Source organism: Ursus americanus, chromosome 30 (genome assembly GCF_024610735.1).
Source record: "Ursus americanus isolate L20-20 chromosome 30, mUrsAme1.1.p, whole genome shotgun sequence".
Lineage (NCBI taxonomy): Eukaryota > Metazoa > Chordata > Mammalia > Carnivora > Ursidae > Ursus > Ursus americanus.
This window is the reverse complement of record NC_142156.1, coordinates 22,163,210-22,180,689: the sequence shown is the minus strand read 5'-3', so window position 1 is coordinate 22,180,689 and position 17,480 is coordinate 22,163,210. Positions and strand designations below refer to the sequence as shown.

The 17,480-nt window shown below is 49.9% G+C and overlaps 1 long non-coding RNA gene across 1 annotated transcript in view; it reads left to right on the top strand.

Annotated features, from left to right (window-relative positions):
* Window positions 1–12,753, top strand: part of LOC148107457 (uncharacterized) — a 68,684-nt gene extending 55,931 nt beyond the window's left edge. The window contains exon 3 of the long non-coding RNA XR_015722304.1: window positions 12,628–12,753. This is a non-coding gene — a long non-coding RNA (uncharacterized LOC148107457). The remainder of the gene's footprint in view (window positions 1–12,627) is intronic.
* Window positions 12,754–17,480: the final 4,727 nt, after the last annotated feature.

The following is a 17,480-nucleotide window of genomic DNA, read 5'->3' as shown; positions in this document are numbered from 1 at the left end:
CTAGTTTTCATTTCAGTTACATTCTTCAGCTCTGCCTGGTTCTTTATCTTCTCTTTGTTGAAGTTCTCACCTTGTTTATTCTTCAGTGAGGTTTTCATGACCTTTAGTTTGAACTCTATCAGGCAGATCGCTGGTCTCCATTTCGAGTTCTTTTTCTGAAGTTTTGTCGTCTTTTGAACATATTCCCTGTCTCCTCACTTGGCCTGTTTCTCTGTACTCAGATCAGTTATGTCTTCAGGTCTTGAAAAAATGTGTTTCTGCACAAGGTGTCCTGTGAGGAGCAGGAGTCTGACCCTCCCCCCCAGCCCCCTTCTCCCAAGCCCGGGGCTCCAGGGGTGTCGCCTGTGTGGCCTTCATGCACCGTCCAGCATGGCTGGGCCCTGACTGCTGCAGACTCAGGGCATGTGGGTCTGTCCGTGGGCGTGGCTGCAGCAGCTGCAGGGAGCTGGGGGCGGGGCTTGGGCGCAGCTGGCTGGGAGCTCCAGCTGTGACTCTAGCAGGTGCTTCAGTGGGCGGCTGGCTCCCTGGGCAGAGGGCGCTGTTGGCACACGGGGTTGCCTACCAGAGGTGGGAGGGGCCTCTAGGGACCCTGTAGCTTTCCGTTTATTCATGATCTGTGAACTCCCCAGTGACTTGTTCATGAATTTGATTTCAGCATAAATAGGGTATCAGTGAGTGTTCTACAGGAGAAACGGAAACATCAGGAGATCTATGTTAGGATACATTCGGCAAGGAAGGAGCGAGCATAGTGGGGGTGAAGGGGAGGCAGGCCCCTGTGATGTCCACGGGCAGGATGGCAGGAAGGGCACCAGGTGCAATGGCCGTTCCCAGGTGAAGCTCGCGTGTTCAGGGAGGTCAGCTCTTTGCTTGGGCACCACTACAGCTCAGAGGCCTGACTGGGACCCGTGACATTTGCCAGGGCTCTGGACGTCTCCTAGGCAGGGAACAGGAAGCCATGCAGGGTCAGAAATGTAAGGGCCGCATCCTCATGGGCACTGTCCCCATCCAGCTTTCGTGTCCCATTCCCCTGGACGCAGACCTCTGCCCAGTCCTGGGAAGTGCAGTTTGGGGACTGGTGCTCGAAGGAAGTGGCAGGAACAATAGGGCAAAAGCACATCTCATCCCTTGGATTTCTGCTGCACGGGAAGGGGGGAGAACGTCTCTGAACCCCAAATCCTAGATCTGTAGAAGGCCGGTGTTCATCCCTGCGTTCCAGGTCGCTACGTTAGCATATCTGCCTCATGTCACCTGATTTTAAACTGTGTTCTCTGCACTGTTTAGCACATCCCACCACCATCTACTGTCCCCTAAATGTGGGAACATCCTCCTCACCTCTGTAATGTTGCATGTTGCGGCCGCTTCTGCCGGGAACATCAGGCCCCCCTCCCTTTCCTTGGCCAATTCCTTGTTGGCTTGGAAACAGGAAATATTTCTCAAACTCCTTGTTGGGTGCCGATGACCATCCCCCAAGTTCTGCAGCTTCCCGCCCGAACTCCCAGTGGGCATTACGGACCATGCCGGGTGCTGGGGACACAGGGCTCACAGGAGAGGGGTGGCTTCTTACTCCAAGGGCCTTATTGTGCAGCTCACGCTGCAGGCTTTGCCTCTTTCCCATCAATCTTCTCTAAGCTGCAGCGTGACGGGCTGACAGAAGCTTACTGTGTCGTAGGTCATCAGCCCTTTCAATGTCTGTGGGAGTCGGACGGGAAGAGCTCGGCTCAGACATGCAGGTCGAGGCTTTCCCACCTGGGGACACTGGGCATCTCGGGCTGGCCCTCCATCTGATTGCTTTCTGACTTCTGCTCTGAGGACAGGGATCTGTGTCCAGGAGCCGCAGAATCCTGGGCTGGTTCCTCATGTAGACATGAGATGATCTCTCCAGCCAGCAGCCCCACCCTGGGGCACACGCTGCCAGGACCCAACGTGTGCAGCCTCATACACGATCGTTCCGAGCCCGTCAGCAGAGGGGCGGATACACAAGACGTGGTCCGTCCCTCCAGGGGAAGAGGATTCAGCCGCAGACAGTGACGTGTTGGTACACGGTGTTCGGTGAAATCAGAACAGGGCACAGATTGTAGGACCATTTACCCGGGATGCACAGAAGAGGCCGATGCATGGAAGGCACATGGCTCTCAGGCCTGGGGGAGGGGAAATGTGCAGTCCCTGCCTGATGGCTGCAGGTGTCCTGTTAGAGCGATGAGAACATTCTGGACCTGGATGGGGAGGATGACAATCAGCGTCGTGAGCGCACTGACATCACTAACTGCGAATTCTGTGTTGGGGGCTGTGCCCCCGATGGGGCCGCCGTCCTGCTCTAGGGCACCGTGCTGTCAGGTACTGAGCGTCACAGAGCAGGTGCTGGAAGCTGTGGAACGTCTCCGTGCTCACCTGCCGCATGGGATTGCAGAGTTTCTGAAAGGTTATTTACGAGTATCTAATACTATACAAGCTAGCATATCTGAAACTCCTACTTTACCATGTTCCAGGGGCTTTAGTTCATCAACGCAAATCTCACCCCTTCTAGTCTGCTCCGGGGCTGTACCCAAATCCCCTCCCCTCCTCTGTGTCACAGTTCTGGGGCTGCGGGGTCCAGAGCAAGGTGTCTGAGAACTTGCTTCTTGGGGGAGGCATTCTGCCCTGTTTGCAGGTGGCCAGTTTCTCGCTGTGGCTTTGCAGGGAGAGCTGCTCTCCCCCCTGGGGCACTAAGCCCTCACCCTTAGGACCTCCTTCTCTCCCCAAAGCCCCGCCTCCTAATACCTCAGCCCTGGGGCTTAAAGCTTCATGTGGACTTGCAGGGAGGGACACAGTCTATGGCTCACAGGCTGGGAAAGCCCCCACCCCCCCTCCTTGAAGGGGTTTCTCCCTGTGTTTCGTGTTTAAAGCACAGAATATCTGGCAGGACCGTGAATTTGCTCAGAGTGGTGGGTGACTCCCCAGACGGACACTGCAGGGTCGTGATTTCCTGTCTGGGTTGATGTAGGGAGCCAGGCATGTGCTCTGAATTCCCCTGAAATAGAGCGCAAATGGGGTGAGGCTGGTCAGTCAACTCCATGCTCAAATTTGAGGGTCAATGTTTACATTTTAGATGCGACGTGGTTTTCAGCATGAGCTTGGTTTTGCTGTTGGCCTTTCCTCTGTGATGATTCTTCCTCACCCAGCAAAGTAAGTGCCTGCAAGGAGGACCCGAGCCATGAGCTTCCTGAACTCTGTAGAATGCCCCACACTGAAGACAGGATGCTCTTACCCAGAAAAGCCCTCCCTAGACGGGTCCCCGCAGCACCGCGAGCAGGGCAAACCCCGCCATCTCGTCCTCGTCCTCGCCCTCGCCCTCGCCCATTGATGGGGGCAGATGATAAAATCGGCAGGTGCATTTGATCAGAAGGGCGATGCCTCCCCCACTACTGTAGGTCCCAAGGTTTTTTAAATACCCGAGGGAATGTGTTTTCTGGTTTGGTGTCACCTTGACAGCAGACCCCGATCTGAACTCCTAGAAGGCTCGTGCTGGGCTTTATCCTATGTGGGGTGTGTGCCCACGGTCTCCTGTAGAAAGGTTCGAGGGTTCAGTTCTGGGGTGCTGCCCCAGACCTCGCGGCAGACGGGAAGGAATATGTACCCTCCACGTCTTTCTAAATTCCAAAGCATTCTTGGAGTTTGAAAGGTCTGACCTAGAAGTTTTGGAAGGAGGTTGCAGGTCTACACTGCGCAGCGGTGCTGTGTTTCTGAGACGGGGGTGAACTAGTCACCACACACTGGTGCTGGCGGGCTCCTGCTGCTCGCCTGTACGCCAAGCAGTCAGAAACCAAGCGTGGTGTTTAACAGCTTCTGGAGGGTCTGACCTCGCGCCGGGGCCACGGATCCAAGGTGCACTTCCTCAGTGAGTTCACACGTGCCCCTTCCTCTAGCGCCAGGGCCACCCGAGACCCCGTTTCCCTCCCCGTCCTGGGGACCACAGATCCCACCTCCAGTAACAGTCCGTGAGGTGGAGCTTTAATCCTCTGGTTTCCCAGGCTCTCCCTCCCACCCTATTTTCCTCTGAAAATTCCTGCTTCTAACCCCGGGCCCAATAATGGACTGTTGAAATCCCGGCAGCAACAGCGGGAGCCCCGGTAGGGGCTTGTCCTTCCCATAACTGCCAGGGGGAGCCCTTCCCAGCCTCTGGAAGCCTTTTTAGCTACACCGTATCTTTGTGTTTTTTTTAAATATTTTTTTATTATGTTAGTTACCATACAGTACATCCCCGGTTTCCGATGTAAGGCTCGATGATTCATTAGTTGTGTATAACACCCAGTGCACCATGCAATACGTGCCCTCCTTACTACCCATCACCGGTCTATCCCATTCCCCACCCCCCTCCCCTCTGAAGCCCTCAGTTTGTTTCTCATAGTCCATAGTCTCTCATGCTTCATTCCCCCTTCTGATTACCCCACTTTCTTTATCCCTTTCTTCCCCTACCGATCTTCCTAGTTCTTATGTTCCATAGATGAGAGAAATCACATAATTGTCTTTCTTTGCTTGACTTATTTCACTTAGCATTATCTCCTCCAGTGCCGTCCATGTTGCAGCAAATGTTGAGAACTTGTTCTTTCTGATGGCTGAGTAATATTCCATTATATATATGGACCACAACTTCTTAATCCAGTCATCTGTTGAAGGGCATCTCGGCTCCTTCCACGATTTAGCTATTGTGGACAATGCTGCTATGAACATTGGGGTGCATATGGCCCTTCTCTTCACTACGTCTGTATCTTCAGGGTAAATACCCAGTAGTGCAATGGCTGGGTCATAGGGTAGCTCAATTTTTAACTTTTTAAGGGACCTCCACACTGTTTTCCAGAGTGGCTGTACCAACTTGCATTCCCACCAACAATGTAGGAGGGATCCCCTTTCTCCACATCCTCTCCAGCAATTGTTGTTTCTTGCCTTGTCAATTTTTGCCATTCTAACTGGCGTAAGGTGGTATCTCAGTGTAGTTTTGATTTGAATTTCCCTGATGGCTGATGATTTTGAACATTTTTTCATGTGTCTGTTAGCCATTTGTCTGCCTTCATTGGAAAAGTGTTCATATCTTCTGCCCATTTTATGATTTGTTTGTTTCTCACGTTTTGAGTTTGAGACGTTCTTTGTAGCTCTTGGATACCAGTCTTTTATCTGTAGTGTCATTTGCAAATATCTTCTCCCATTCCGTGGGCTGCCTCTTAGTTTTTTTTGACTGTTTCCTTGGCTGTGCAGAAGCATTTTATCTTGATGAAGTCCCACAAGTTCATTTTATCTTTTGTTTCTCTTGCCTTTGGAGATGTGTCATGAAAAAGTTTACTTTGTCCGATGTCGTAGAGGTTGCTGCCTATGTTCTCCTCTAGGATTTTGATGGATTCCTGTCTCACTTTGAGGTCTTTCATCCATTTGGAGTTTATCTTTGTGTATGGTGTGAGAGAGTGGTCAAGTTTCATTCTTTTGCATGTAGCTGTCCAATTTCCCCAGCACCATTTATTGAAGAGACTGTCTTTTTTCCACTGGATGTTTTTTCCTGCTTTGTCAAAGATTAGTTGCCCAAAGAGCTGAGGATCCATTTCTGTTCTCTATTCTGTTCCATTGGTCTATGGGTCTGTTTTTGTGCCAGTACTATGCTGTCTTTGTGATCACAGCTTTGTAGTACAGCTCGAAATCCGGCAACGTGATGCCCCCAGCTTTGTTTTTCCTTTTCAACAATTCCTTGGAGATTCGGGGCCTTTTCTCGTTCCATACAAATTTAAGGACTATTTGTTCCAGTTCTTTGAAAAATGTCATTGGTATTTTGATCGGGATAGCATTGAAAGTGTAGATTGCTCTGGGTAGCATGGACATTTTAACTATGTTAATTCTTCCGATCCATGAGCATGGAATATTTTTCCATCTTTTTGTGTCTTCAATGTCTTTCAAGAGTGATTTGTAGTTTCTAGAATATAGATCTTTTACGTCTCTGGTTAATTCCAAGGTAACGTATAATTTTTGGTGCTATTGTAAATGGGATGGATTCCCTAATTTCTCTTTCTTCAGTCTCATTATTCATGTATAGAAATGCAACTGATTTCTGAGCATTGATTTTTGTATAATCCACTCCCAAACTATTAGAAGTTACAGAGCAATTCAGTAATGTGGCGGGACACACCGTATTTTTGTAAGCCAAGAGCTCGGAGGACCAAGCAGCAGGATGTAATGCTATGTGTTACTTAACAAGGACTGTTACAACAATGTGTAGTATCTTTACAGGGGAGGGGATTTTCTTGTGTCGATCGGAATAAATTGAAGCACGGCTCTGCCAAAGGCATTCTGCCCTCCGCTGTGTGCTGGCGAGCCCCCCAGCCTGGGTGAGCTGCCTTGTCCTCCACTCCCGAGGAGTCCCCCCAGAAGATCCTCTTGTAGAAAGGGAGGAGGCTAGCAAGGGGAGGTACTTGGGTGCAGGAAACCAAGAGGAACAAACCCACAAAACTAAGGCCTATATAAGAAACCTACACACCCTTTACTAAAACCCCACCGGACGGCTGCTGGGGCGCGGCAGGGGCCAGGCTGGATTCCCGCCGTGCTAATGTGCAGTGAGGTGCCCCCTCTTCTCTGCTCCACCCTCCCCCTTCAGAACCCGAAAATCTAAGAGGAACACCAGGCAGAGGTTGGAGCCTTATTTTCTCTCTGGTTTGTATTCCGGCCACATTCCTAAACCACGGAAATGAAGCGATGTTCAGCCGGGCTGCTTTTCCCCCAGCAGCGTGGTTAAAAATAAGGCAAACTTTCTTCATATAGCCGCTCTCTGCGACACCATCCTTCTGCACGGACCACAGCGTTTTCTCACTTCTTTTCAGTAGACTTAGGTAATTTGGCTAATTTGTATTATATGCTTGTCTTCCAGGGGGAAACTTAAGTACAGTTAAAACTCAGGCAATCAAGTAAAACCCCAGGAGATGCTGAGGAAGTCAGACCAGAGTCTCTGAACAGAAGCTCCTTCCGTAGGTGGGATTTTGCAGGTCATTCCAGGCGAGGTTGGAGGATCTAGCCAGTTCGATTTGCTTCTGTGAGGCTGGTGTTTATTTTTAAGTTTAACATTTAATTAAGGAAGGATCAGCACGTGTTCCATGTAATGTGGAGGGGAAAAAAGATTACATCTAAGAATCGCTCATTGTGGCTTTCTGTAGAACAAAGAAATACATTTGAAAACTTTCCTTTTAGGACCGCGTTTCCCGAAACTGCTTTCCGAAAGACCTATCTTATCAGGACTTCATTAACGTAAGGTTTATGAAATCGGCGATATTTCAAAATTGTCAAACATCAAATAGGCTCGGGCTTCGGACATTTGCATATAAATAGAAAAGAATTCAGATCCACACTACTAGGGAAAAGTGATTTTTCTACATTTTTCATACATCTTTCACTAAATTAGACTTTAAAAATGCCCGTGTCATGTAGATTGATTTTTTTTTAACTTCCTATTTAAACAATGGAAATGAAACTTTTTTCTCAAAGAAATAGCTGCATGAGGCAGTTGAACCCGAGAGAACCTCCGTTACTCAATTCTAGACAAATGGAGAGCCCCGTGCCATGATGATTTTTCCTGCACTACTCACGGATCACTTCGTCTCTGAGCATCTCATCAGTTAACAGGAGCATCGGGGGACCGCTGGCCCTCTGCTTCTTCCGGATAACTTGATGCTTCCTGGAAAGCTGTGGTTCCAGCGTCCACCTCTTTTCGGGTTGAAGCACCGTTGTCCATAGACTCTTTCCTGGTTTATCACACGGCTTGGCAGGAGGGGCGGCCTGTTCCCTCTCGTCATGGGTCTTCACGGTAAAGCTTGGTCGACTCACAGCAGCGTGCACTTATGTTCCCAGTTTCGTGGACCCCAAGTCCAGCAGGGGACTCCTGCCTGCTCGGTGTTGCCGGCCTGAGCTCTTACCTGAAGGCTCTGGGAGGGAATCTCCTTCCTGGCTCTGGTTCAGGTCGGGGCAGCCTTCAGTTCGGTGGGGCTGGGGGTCCCCCTCTCCCCGTTGGCTGCCTGCCAGATACATTTCTTGTCCTTCTATCTTCAAACCCAGTGCGAGGACCTGCTGTGTTCCCCCTCAGGCTTTGAATCTGACTTCTGCCTCTCTCCTGCCTCAACTAGAGAAAGTTCTCTGCTTTTAAGGGCTTGTGGGATTAGGCTGATCCCTTGTGGATAATCAGATACTCTCCCCATCTTCTCAAGGTCTGGACCACTAATCCTATCTGTAAAGTCGTTCCCTCCCATAATGTAGCTCTTAAGTTTTGGGGATTAGAGACCAGATACTTTTTTGGGGGTGGGGGTATTCTGCCTGTCACACTCCCTAAATGGTCCAATATTACATCAAAACCAGTTCTGATCTGCACTCCAGGGCACCACGCCGCACCTCGTTCTAAATGCGGTCCTCTCTCCGCTCCCCCGCCGAAGTAGCCCGCAGAACATCCTGGGTAGCTGGGGGGGTGGCCTTCCTCTCGTGGGATTCCCGGGCACACTCGGCATTGTGTGTCCACCGCAGTCACGGTGACCACTGGGGCTCCATGCCTGGGCTGCGAGGTCCGCTCAGACAGCGCACCGCATCCTTTCCTATCATACGGATGAGTCCAATGTCTCCTTCTGACGTGGTTCTCAAGCCTGGGCACCATTACGAGCAGAGGGGAGTTGATACGATGACCCCTGTCCACCTTCCCTCGGAGGTGGCTGGGGATCTCTGCAGGTGGCACCTGGGGCTTCCAAAGTATTTCGAGCTTTGCCTGGTGATTCTCAGGCCTGGGACCACAGTCCAGCAGCAGGCGTATTTGCTACTCAGAGCGGGCGTCTTACAGGTGGCTAAGGAGGGGCTTTGCAGGGTGTCGTCCGGTATCTGGGGCTGAGTTCCAACCAGATGGTGGTCTGGGACTTGGCAATACTGAGGGAACAGCATACTCTACAAGATACCATCGCTAGAGGTGGTTTGCACAAAAACACCCTCCTGCTCCTAACTGTATGGGAGCGTGCGAGCAGGGCTTTCCTGCTGCCGGTGGTGATGGGGTGAGGAAGCTGAACCCCAGCAGCACAACCCCCCTGCTCCCAAGAGGCTCGTACTCCAAACCAGATGAGATCAGAAACCCCAGAGTGGGTGCCCTGGCCTCCGTCCTGACGCCTGCGCTCAAACTGGTGTGAGGTCGCGTGACTTTTGAGCCTCCGTTTCTCCATTTGTAAAATGGGTTTAACAACCACGCCTTCATTGCTGTAAATGGCAAAACTGTTAACCTTGGTGAGGGGCTTAGAGCAGTGCTTGCAGGGTAGGAACAGTTTCTACAAAACGAGATTTGATATAGTTACCAAAGACTGGTCTTGTTTAATAGTAAAGGAGTACGGTTCTGAAAATCAGCGGTGTCACTGAAACCTGCAAAGACCCATCTTGGTTTTGAGAGTGGAACCCTAGCCCGCAGCCACGGGCGGGGCCGGGGCTCTGGATTTGTGCAGTGCGAGAACCACGGGGTGGAAGAGAGGGGAACCTGGCCGTGCAACCAGGTAGCAGGGTTTGTTTAGGGTCTGGGAATATTCTGGGGTCACAAATGATGGTAGGACGTTCGCTAGAGGCTGCCTGGGTGAGACTCGACATCAGGGTACAGCTCTGCTCAATGCCAGCGTCCCCTAACTTTTTCCAGAAACCTTACCTTGCAGAATGGACATCTAGGAAGAGGCTCGGATGGATGGAAGGTGCTGGATGTGGGTAATGAAACCATGGACACTGTTGTTCGTTCATTGCTTGGCAGCCTTTCCAAAATAATTTTACAATATTTACTTTGAAAAATAAAAGTCCTCAATTTCAAGATTGTCATAGTGTACAGAGGGCTTGTGATGCACTTTCAGCAGGAAAGGAGAAGACAGGGTTCTATTCATAGCACCTTTATGTAAGCGAATGAGCGGGCAGCGGGCCCAGACTTTAAAGTGTGGCTGTCTCAGAAGGTAAGAACTCAGGATGCCGTGTCTGCTTGCCTTCCTGTGTGCTCCGCCCAGACACAGCGGATGCGTATTTTCTCACATCTATGGTTTGCTTTTTTTTTTTTTTTTTTTTATAGGTAGAGAACTCTGAGTGTCCTTCATTTCAGGGTTTACTGGAGCTCCTTCTCCCCTTCTCCCCGTGTGTGTGCCAAGCAGGGGGATACCTGGCCTGGCAGAAAATCCCCATACGCTGTAACAGGTGTTTCTTGCCCGCCTTGTACCGAATCCCCTCTTCTTGTTCTGGGACGCAACTTTTCTATCGGAGGAGGGAGGGGGACTCAACAAAGGTGTCCCACAGCCCCCGCAATGCCTCGTCCTTTCCCCCCCCAAGAGAGAAGATATTAAACACGGCACCTGTGTGTCCATGTATCCTAAATTCAGTTGCTGAGGCCTGCGGGGTAGGGCAGAGTCGGCTTCCTGGCTCACTGAGGCATCTTAGGGGGGCGGGAGTCCTCCCAACTCGGCCTTGTTAAACATTTTTTGTCCACTTTACTGAGGTCTAGCTGACGAGCGTGTAGGCTTAGAGTATGGCGTGATTTGGCCGACGTTCCTCCACGCGCTGAGCACCACACCTCGCCGCCTCACCCACCGACCGCTCTCTGGGCTGCGAACTTCGCTAATTCTGCCTTGTATGCTTGATATCTCATCACCACACTGTACGTCAGGTCCCCAGAACGTCCTCATAACTAGGAGTTTGTTCCCTTTGACGAATAGCTCCCTATTTCCCTATTTCCCCCCAGTCCCTGGTAACCACTGTTCTATTTCTAGGAATTTGAATTTTTTATTTTTTTAGATTCCACATATGTGAGGTCCTAGCGTCTGTCTTCCCCTGTCTGGCTAATTTCACCGAGTATCCTGTCCTCTAGGTTCATCCACGGCGCTGTGTCTGCAGCATTCCCTTCTATTTTTAAGGTGGGAGACTCTTTCATTGCCCATAGTTGCCACAACTTCTTTATCCATTCACCTATTGACGGACCCTTAGCTGGTTTCCATGTCTTGGCCATTGTGGATAACGCTGCTGTGAATGTGGGGGTGCACACTTGAGGGGAACAGAGAAATCTTGTCTGACAAGTGACAGCAACGAAATGGCAGAATATTTGTTCGGGCCACCTAGTGTTCAGTTATGAATCATTATAGTAAGAGAATACTAATTATGTTTTTATGCTATGGTTAGGGTGGAAATGTCAATACACACGAAAGCTATCTTTAGTTAATTTTCTCTTATCAGCCAGGGCCAATGTCTATCTTTGCTTACTAATGAATAATGATTTATTTCAAGGAAAATAGATCAAGACTCTCGTATAATGAGAAATTCTATTTAAAGACTCCCGAAAGGACCAAAGCGAAATATTGAGTCTAGCTTTCCTGTGCTCCACACAGCCACGCTCTAGCCCCAAATCCACACGTCTTGTCATATGTGTTTGAAGTTGCATTGGAAGGGGATAAACTGGATTAGTTTTTGGTGAGCCAAAGGACTTCTGGAATGAATTATGCATCAACCATGTAAGCTACGAAAGCTCAAAGTACAAATAAGTAAATGTCACGTCTGAGTTCTCCTCGAAGAGCGCTCTGATGTGAAGCATGCTATGGACATAAATACTGTGACTATTCTAAATGTCAGCGCAGAATTTACCCTCCATACATACGAAGGTCTTTCCCTCCCTTCCTGGGATCTCCATGCAATATTCACGAAGACTAGCATTAGTGGGTTAATTTAGAGCACTCAGTAGTTTTGTCCCGTGATGTCTCCATGTGAGTAATCCATTTGGTGGCAATGACTTCTGCACTAAATCACAACCTGCCAGCATTGTAGAGAAAGGGGGTACGTTCACTGCCTACAGTGGATCGTCAGGACCTACCATAATAAACTAGTTTTGCACAAGGCTTACTTAAACATGAATTCTAAGTCTTTGGTTTTGCTGGGAATACTGGAGTGAAAAAAATCCCAATATTTGGGAGGCGTTTATTATCCTTGGTTTAATCGTCCAAAGGTCACGCCATGACTTCTCTATTTTCCCTAAGGATTTTGATTACCTTCCCAATGGAACGGAGCTCAGAACAAGTTAAGAAAACGGTAGAGACGGGCAAGATAGCTGGTGTGTTTTACAGGGCAGATTCAAAAAACTAAGAGCGAAGCAAATCCCTGCCAAAGAGACGGTCGTGTCCCAGACCAAGAGGTGCCTGGGAACCTGGTTGTGGACGGGTGGTTCTAGCAATGAAGGCTCTCCTAAGGAATCCTCTCTCCCTAGGCATTTGTAAGGGCAGGGATAAGGCCGTGCCCCGGGCTTGAGCCTCAAAGTTAGTACCATCTTTTTCTTTTCCATCCAATGGCCTACTGATTGCTCGCATGATACGGGCCAAAGTCCCCGGGCTGTGGTTCGGGCAACAGCATACATAAATCTATCCCCCTCCCCCTCCCCGTGTGGCTCCACTACTTACAAAAACCCATTGCTGATCTTGCTTTTTGAGTGCGAAGGAAGAGGGTGTGGTGGGGCAGAAGGTGTTTTGGGGGAGGGAAGTGTCGGTCTGTGTTTGCTTAACCTTGTGCTTTTCAACCACGATGATCCTGACCAACGAAATTCAACAGTAAGAATCCGTTTGGATCAAATTCTTAGAACGTCCTTCCGTCTTCTCACAGAACTACGTGCTCGGCTTCTCCTCGCAAGTCCCAGCTGAATGTTTTCACGAAGCCCACTCTGGTGGTGCCTGGCTCGCCTCTTTTCTCTAAAGCCCCCAGATACTTTCAGTCCGTGCTGCGTTTAATAATGAGGTATGTACATTTGCTTGCTCCCCGTGGGTCTGGTTTTCCCAGTGAGGGGATGACTGACTTGAGTGGAAGGAACATGTCTTACGTCCCTGGACTTCCTCACCATCCGAGGATTTGGGAGGTGCTGGGAGAATGGACGAGCGGGAATCTAATAATCACCAGTCGGATGCTGGTGCAGCCAGCTCTAATCTGCTGAGAAGGACTGAGAAATCGGTCTAGAGAGGCCGCACTGTCAGAACTGCTGGGCATACGGACAGCCAGGACGTTCACCCAGGGCTGAGCCGTGGGGTGCAGACAAAACCTACCACCCTTTCTGACTGACCCACCATGAGCCCGTGGGTTCGTTATGAACAAAGGGGTTCACCTAAGCCAAGGTCTCAGTACGGGGAGTACATTGGTGTTCTGACCTGATGGAAGAGTTGGGTCAGAAAATCAGACACTCCAATTGTGAAATCAGACACTCCTAGTGTCTGAAATGATCAAAAACCTACAAATTATTAAAGATTTTGACAGGAGGAGAGAGAGGGAGCACAAGCAGGGGGAGCAGCAGACTCTGCCGAGCAGGGAGCCCGATGTGGAACACGCTCCCAGGACACTGGGATCATGACCTGAGCCGAAAGCAGACACTTTATCAACTGAGCCCCCCAGGCGCCCTAAAAACCTACAAATTATTAAAATAAAAGCCGTAGAAAATAGTGCGCATTGGCAGATATCTGGTAGGGTTCAGAGGTTTGCCAAGGAAGCTCTGGGTCTGGGTTTAAGGAAAACAAGTCTGCGTGGCCTTGATGGAAGACGGTGGTGATGCGAGCTTACCGGTAGTTGTGTAACTACCGCCCCAATCGGGAAAGAGAAAAGTCCCAGCCCTCTCCCCGAATCCCCTGTCACACTCTACTCGACCTCTAACCCTGGCACCCAGGGCGGCTTAGTGTCCTCCTCGTTGAACCTTAGCCAGAGAGGAATGCGAACCAAATGCTACAGTCTGGAGCCTTGAGTCTTGCGTTCAGAGCGTTTGGTCTGATTTCGTGTGTGGTCCTGTTGACGAGGGTCAGCCCATTTTCTGGACACAGCACTATCTGGGTGGTTTCCGGTGCTGCGTGATTCCAAAGGAAGCCGTTGCAAACACTCACTACGGGTTCCTGCGTGGCCACAAGCTTTCATTGCTCTTGGTTAAACAGCAAAAGCAGAATGGCTGGATGAGAGGGCAGGGGCTCGCTGAGCGTTATAGGAAGCTGGGACATCGTTTTCCAAAGTGAGCGTACCGTCGTGCGTGCACACCAGTGACCTAGGAGGGGCAGCTGCCCTGTGTGCCCCCCCAGCACCCGTTTTTCTCAACACCAAAACTTCGAGGTGTGTAGTGTTGTCTCATGGTGTTACCGTTTCGTCCTAATGACTAAGATGCACGTTTCCCTGTGCTGTTTGCAGCTTCCTTACTAGAGCTCAGAGAGTTTGCCCCTCTCATTAGGATGTTGGTTTTCCTCCTGAGTTTGGAGCACTCTTCAGGGACTAGATACAAACCTTCTTCAAAGACAATTCTGCTACTATTTTCTCCAGTCTGAGGCCTGTTCGTTCTCTGAACAGCATAGTTGCTGGGACTCAGGTTTTTATTACGATAAAATTTAGCAAATCTTTTTAATGAATCCTGTCTTATCTATGAGATCTTTACCAAACGAGGGCCAAAAAGGTTTTAGGTTTAGATTTTATGTTTGGGTGAGTGAACCCTAAAGACCTAAAACAATAAGGTCCTAAAAGAAGTCTTGTGTTGAGAGCACACTGCCTGTATTTTTCAAGATTGTTATTTGGCAGAGCTCAAGCAGGGGGAGCAGCAGGTGGGGGCACAGGGAGAAACAGGCTCCCCGCTGAGCAGGGAACCCGACACGGGGCTCGATCCCAGGACCCTGGGACCCTGACCTGAGCCCAAGGCAGATGCTTCACTGACTGAGCCCCCAGAAGCCCGACCTGTGTTCCATTCTTCGTAGAGTTTGACAATGACAGATCTTGACTGGGGCACAAAACACACCTGTCAGAGGGCAGGTCAGTGACAGATCCGTGTGTGTCCACACGTTGTTGCTGGCAGGAGCGGTCTTCCCCCTCCGAACTCGATGACGTCTGGAACACACTCCCTTTTGCTCACAGTCGACTGATTTCATTCTGGTGAGAACGCCCGGCATGTACCTGGAGCTACAGTTCTTTACGATCCAAGTAATAAAGCGACCTCGCGGAGCTGTTTATAGAGAATATTCTACGTTATCTAATTTAAAGGAAAGGCAAAAAAAAAAACTTTAAATGTACCTGAATTTTTGAAATATTTTTAAGGGATAGATACACAGTCTCTTTGCAAAGCCTGTCAGCAAGTGAAGAGGGTGGAAAGCTGTATTTGGAGGGGACCTCCCCTCCACAATTGTCTGAAGACTGAGACGAGGTGTGATTGACACATAATTATACAGTCGGCTCAGGGAGGCACTGAGAGGACTGACAGAAACCAGCCCATACAAATACTGAAACCCATATCTAACTACTGATTGGGGTGTACTCTAACTTTTCCCAACATTCTAATTGCTTGGGGAATTTCACAATTGGATAGCACCTTTTTTTTTTTATTGGTTCAATATAAACATTCAAACACTGTCCTACTTTTGCACTCTGGCAAGTCGTCTTACCTGATGTCCCAGGATCTTGGGGGAGGCTCCCTGTTTGGTGCATTTGGATGCATGTTTAAAAATAGCGTGAGTTTGGCTCACCATTTGTTCCAATATTTAGAAACATCCATCAGTAATATAAAAAAAAAACCTATCTTTTAAAAAGAGGCATTTTGGTATCATGTTCTCAGGTGAGCCAATTAAATGGAAACCATGGGAACCAGCTCCAGCTTTCCACGGCTGTCTTGCTGCCTCGCTCCTTCCACGTCTCTGGTCCGCACAGGTCGGGTGAGCGTGTCTTTCCCTGCACGCGAGACACGGTTTTGCCAGCCCGGCTCACACAGCACGATGGCCTAGAGCCGTGCTTATTTCACTGTATTTAACCTCATTGTAACGATTTGCTCTGAGAGCGTCCCAGGCGTGTGTTTGCACTGAGATCTGTGTATGTTCCTTCAATCACCCGTCAGCTTTCACGGGTGCTCCAGCCACCAAGCCCTGGGCTGGCGGTAAGTGGACAGACTCAGAGCCTACGCTCGAGAAACCCGGGGTTTGCAGATGGCACGGTGGGGATGCTCCCTGTTGACTTACGCGTCTCCTGGTGTGGCTCTGTCCCCTGATCACACAGTGCCTGCAGTCCATGTGCCCACCCCAGGGGCTCTGTCCAAGGGTTGGCAGACCAGTGGTGCCCAACAAAACAAATGGATGAGCCCCACCCATCCCCATTGTTTCTAACATGTGACTTGGATGATGTCGTCCATTCTTTTTGTGCTTTTCCTTAATCAGGGATAACCGTGGATCGTTTTGTGTTTTGGTGAGGATCGATGACCTCATACACAGCAGGGCTGGGGCCTTGTCAATATTAACAATCTCTGTGCCCCTGTGAACCGTCATCCCTCCCATGACGACTGTTTTCTCACCCAACGTGCAAAAAGATCACCAGTAATCCAGGGTTTTGTGACCCTTATGCACCAGTTAGGATCCATTTCATCAAAAATGTTTACCTTCCGTGTGAGACTTGAAGTTCAGGAATTAATCAGGAAGAGGTAGCTTCTGGTCCCAAGGTCCTTCATCTGGAAGTCATAGGGTTTTGTGTGGAGTTGGGTACAATATTCAGCATATTGACACCTGACGTGGCCTGAGCAGGTAGGACAGTGCCAGCTGAGGAGGACGTCTGTCCCCTGCAGGATGGCTGCCCAGCTCTGTCCCAGTGGCGTTATGCTTTGGCTGCTGGACAAAGGTCTAACGGGCCTTATGGTTCTCACCTCCCTTCTGTGCGGAATCTCTTGGTACAAATGGTCCCCAATCGAGCACGTGCCCTTCATAACATGCAGACAAATAAGACCAGCAGCTTCGTAGAACTCAGAAGTGGTCTACGGGGTTTGAGCATGTCCAGGCTGGATGGCCTCCACCCAGTCCCGTGGGGAGGGACACCTCAGCGTAGCCTCCACTTGGCCGTGTCGGCTTCAGCCTCCTCCTCTTCCCCTTGATGGCTTAGCTCCTTCATCTTATCAGCGGGGCTGCCACTGTCCGTAGGCTGTCCTGGGTGTGGAAATCTAGCTCTTACTCGCCACTTTGACTTTCACTTTCCTGAAGCCTTTGGAATGGTCCGACTTTGTTGAGCATTTTGGAAGATGAAGAGTTGGACCCTCTCCAAGCTCCAGCAACTCAAAACTGGGTATTTGGTGCCCCAGTTTTGCAAAGGATCCCACAGACCCTTCTGTGCACCGAGCTTGGCTTGCTGAGCCCTCTGCACACGTTTCCCGACTCCATCCTGAAGCCCAGGCTGACCCCGCCCTGCAGTAAAACTCACCTGTTCCCTCCACAGAGCTGGTCATCCTCTCTCTGCTGTTGTGAAATTCAGCACATGCCTTGCCCTGAGCCTTGACACTCAGGATCCACGTTTGGAAATTACTTGTTGCAAGTTCTTGCTGAATTCCTAAGCAAAAGTGTTTTCTCCAGTCTCTGCTCATGGTGAGAGAAATGACTCCCCACTGCCCCGCTGCCTCAGATATGTTTTTAAAAATGCAAAATAGATGGATGACTGTTTTCTAAGCCAGAGGTCAGCGGAGGACAGTCCTCAGGTAGAAG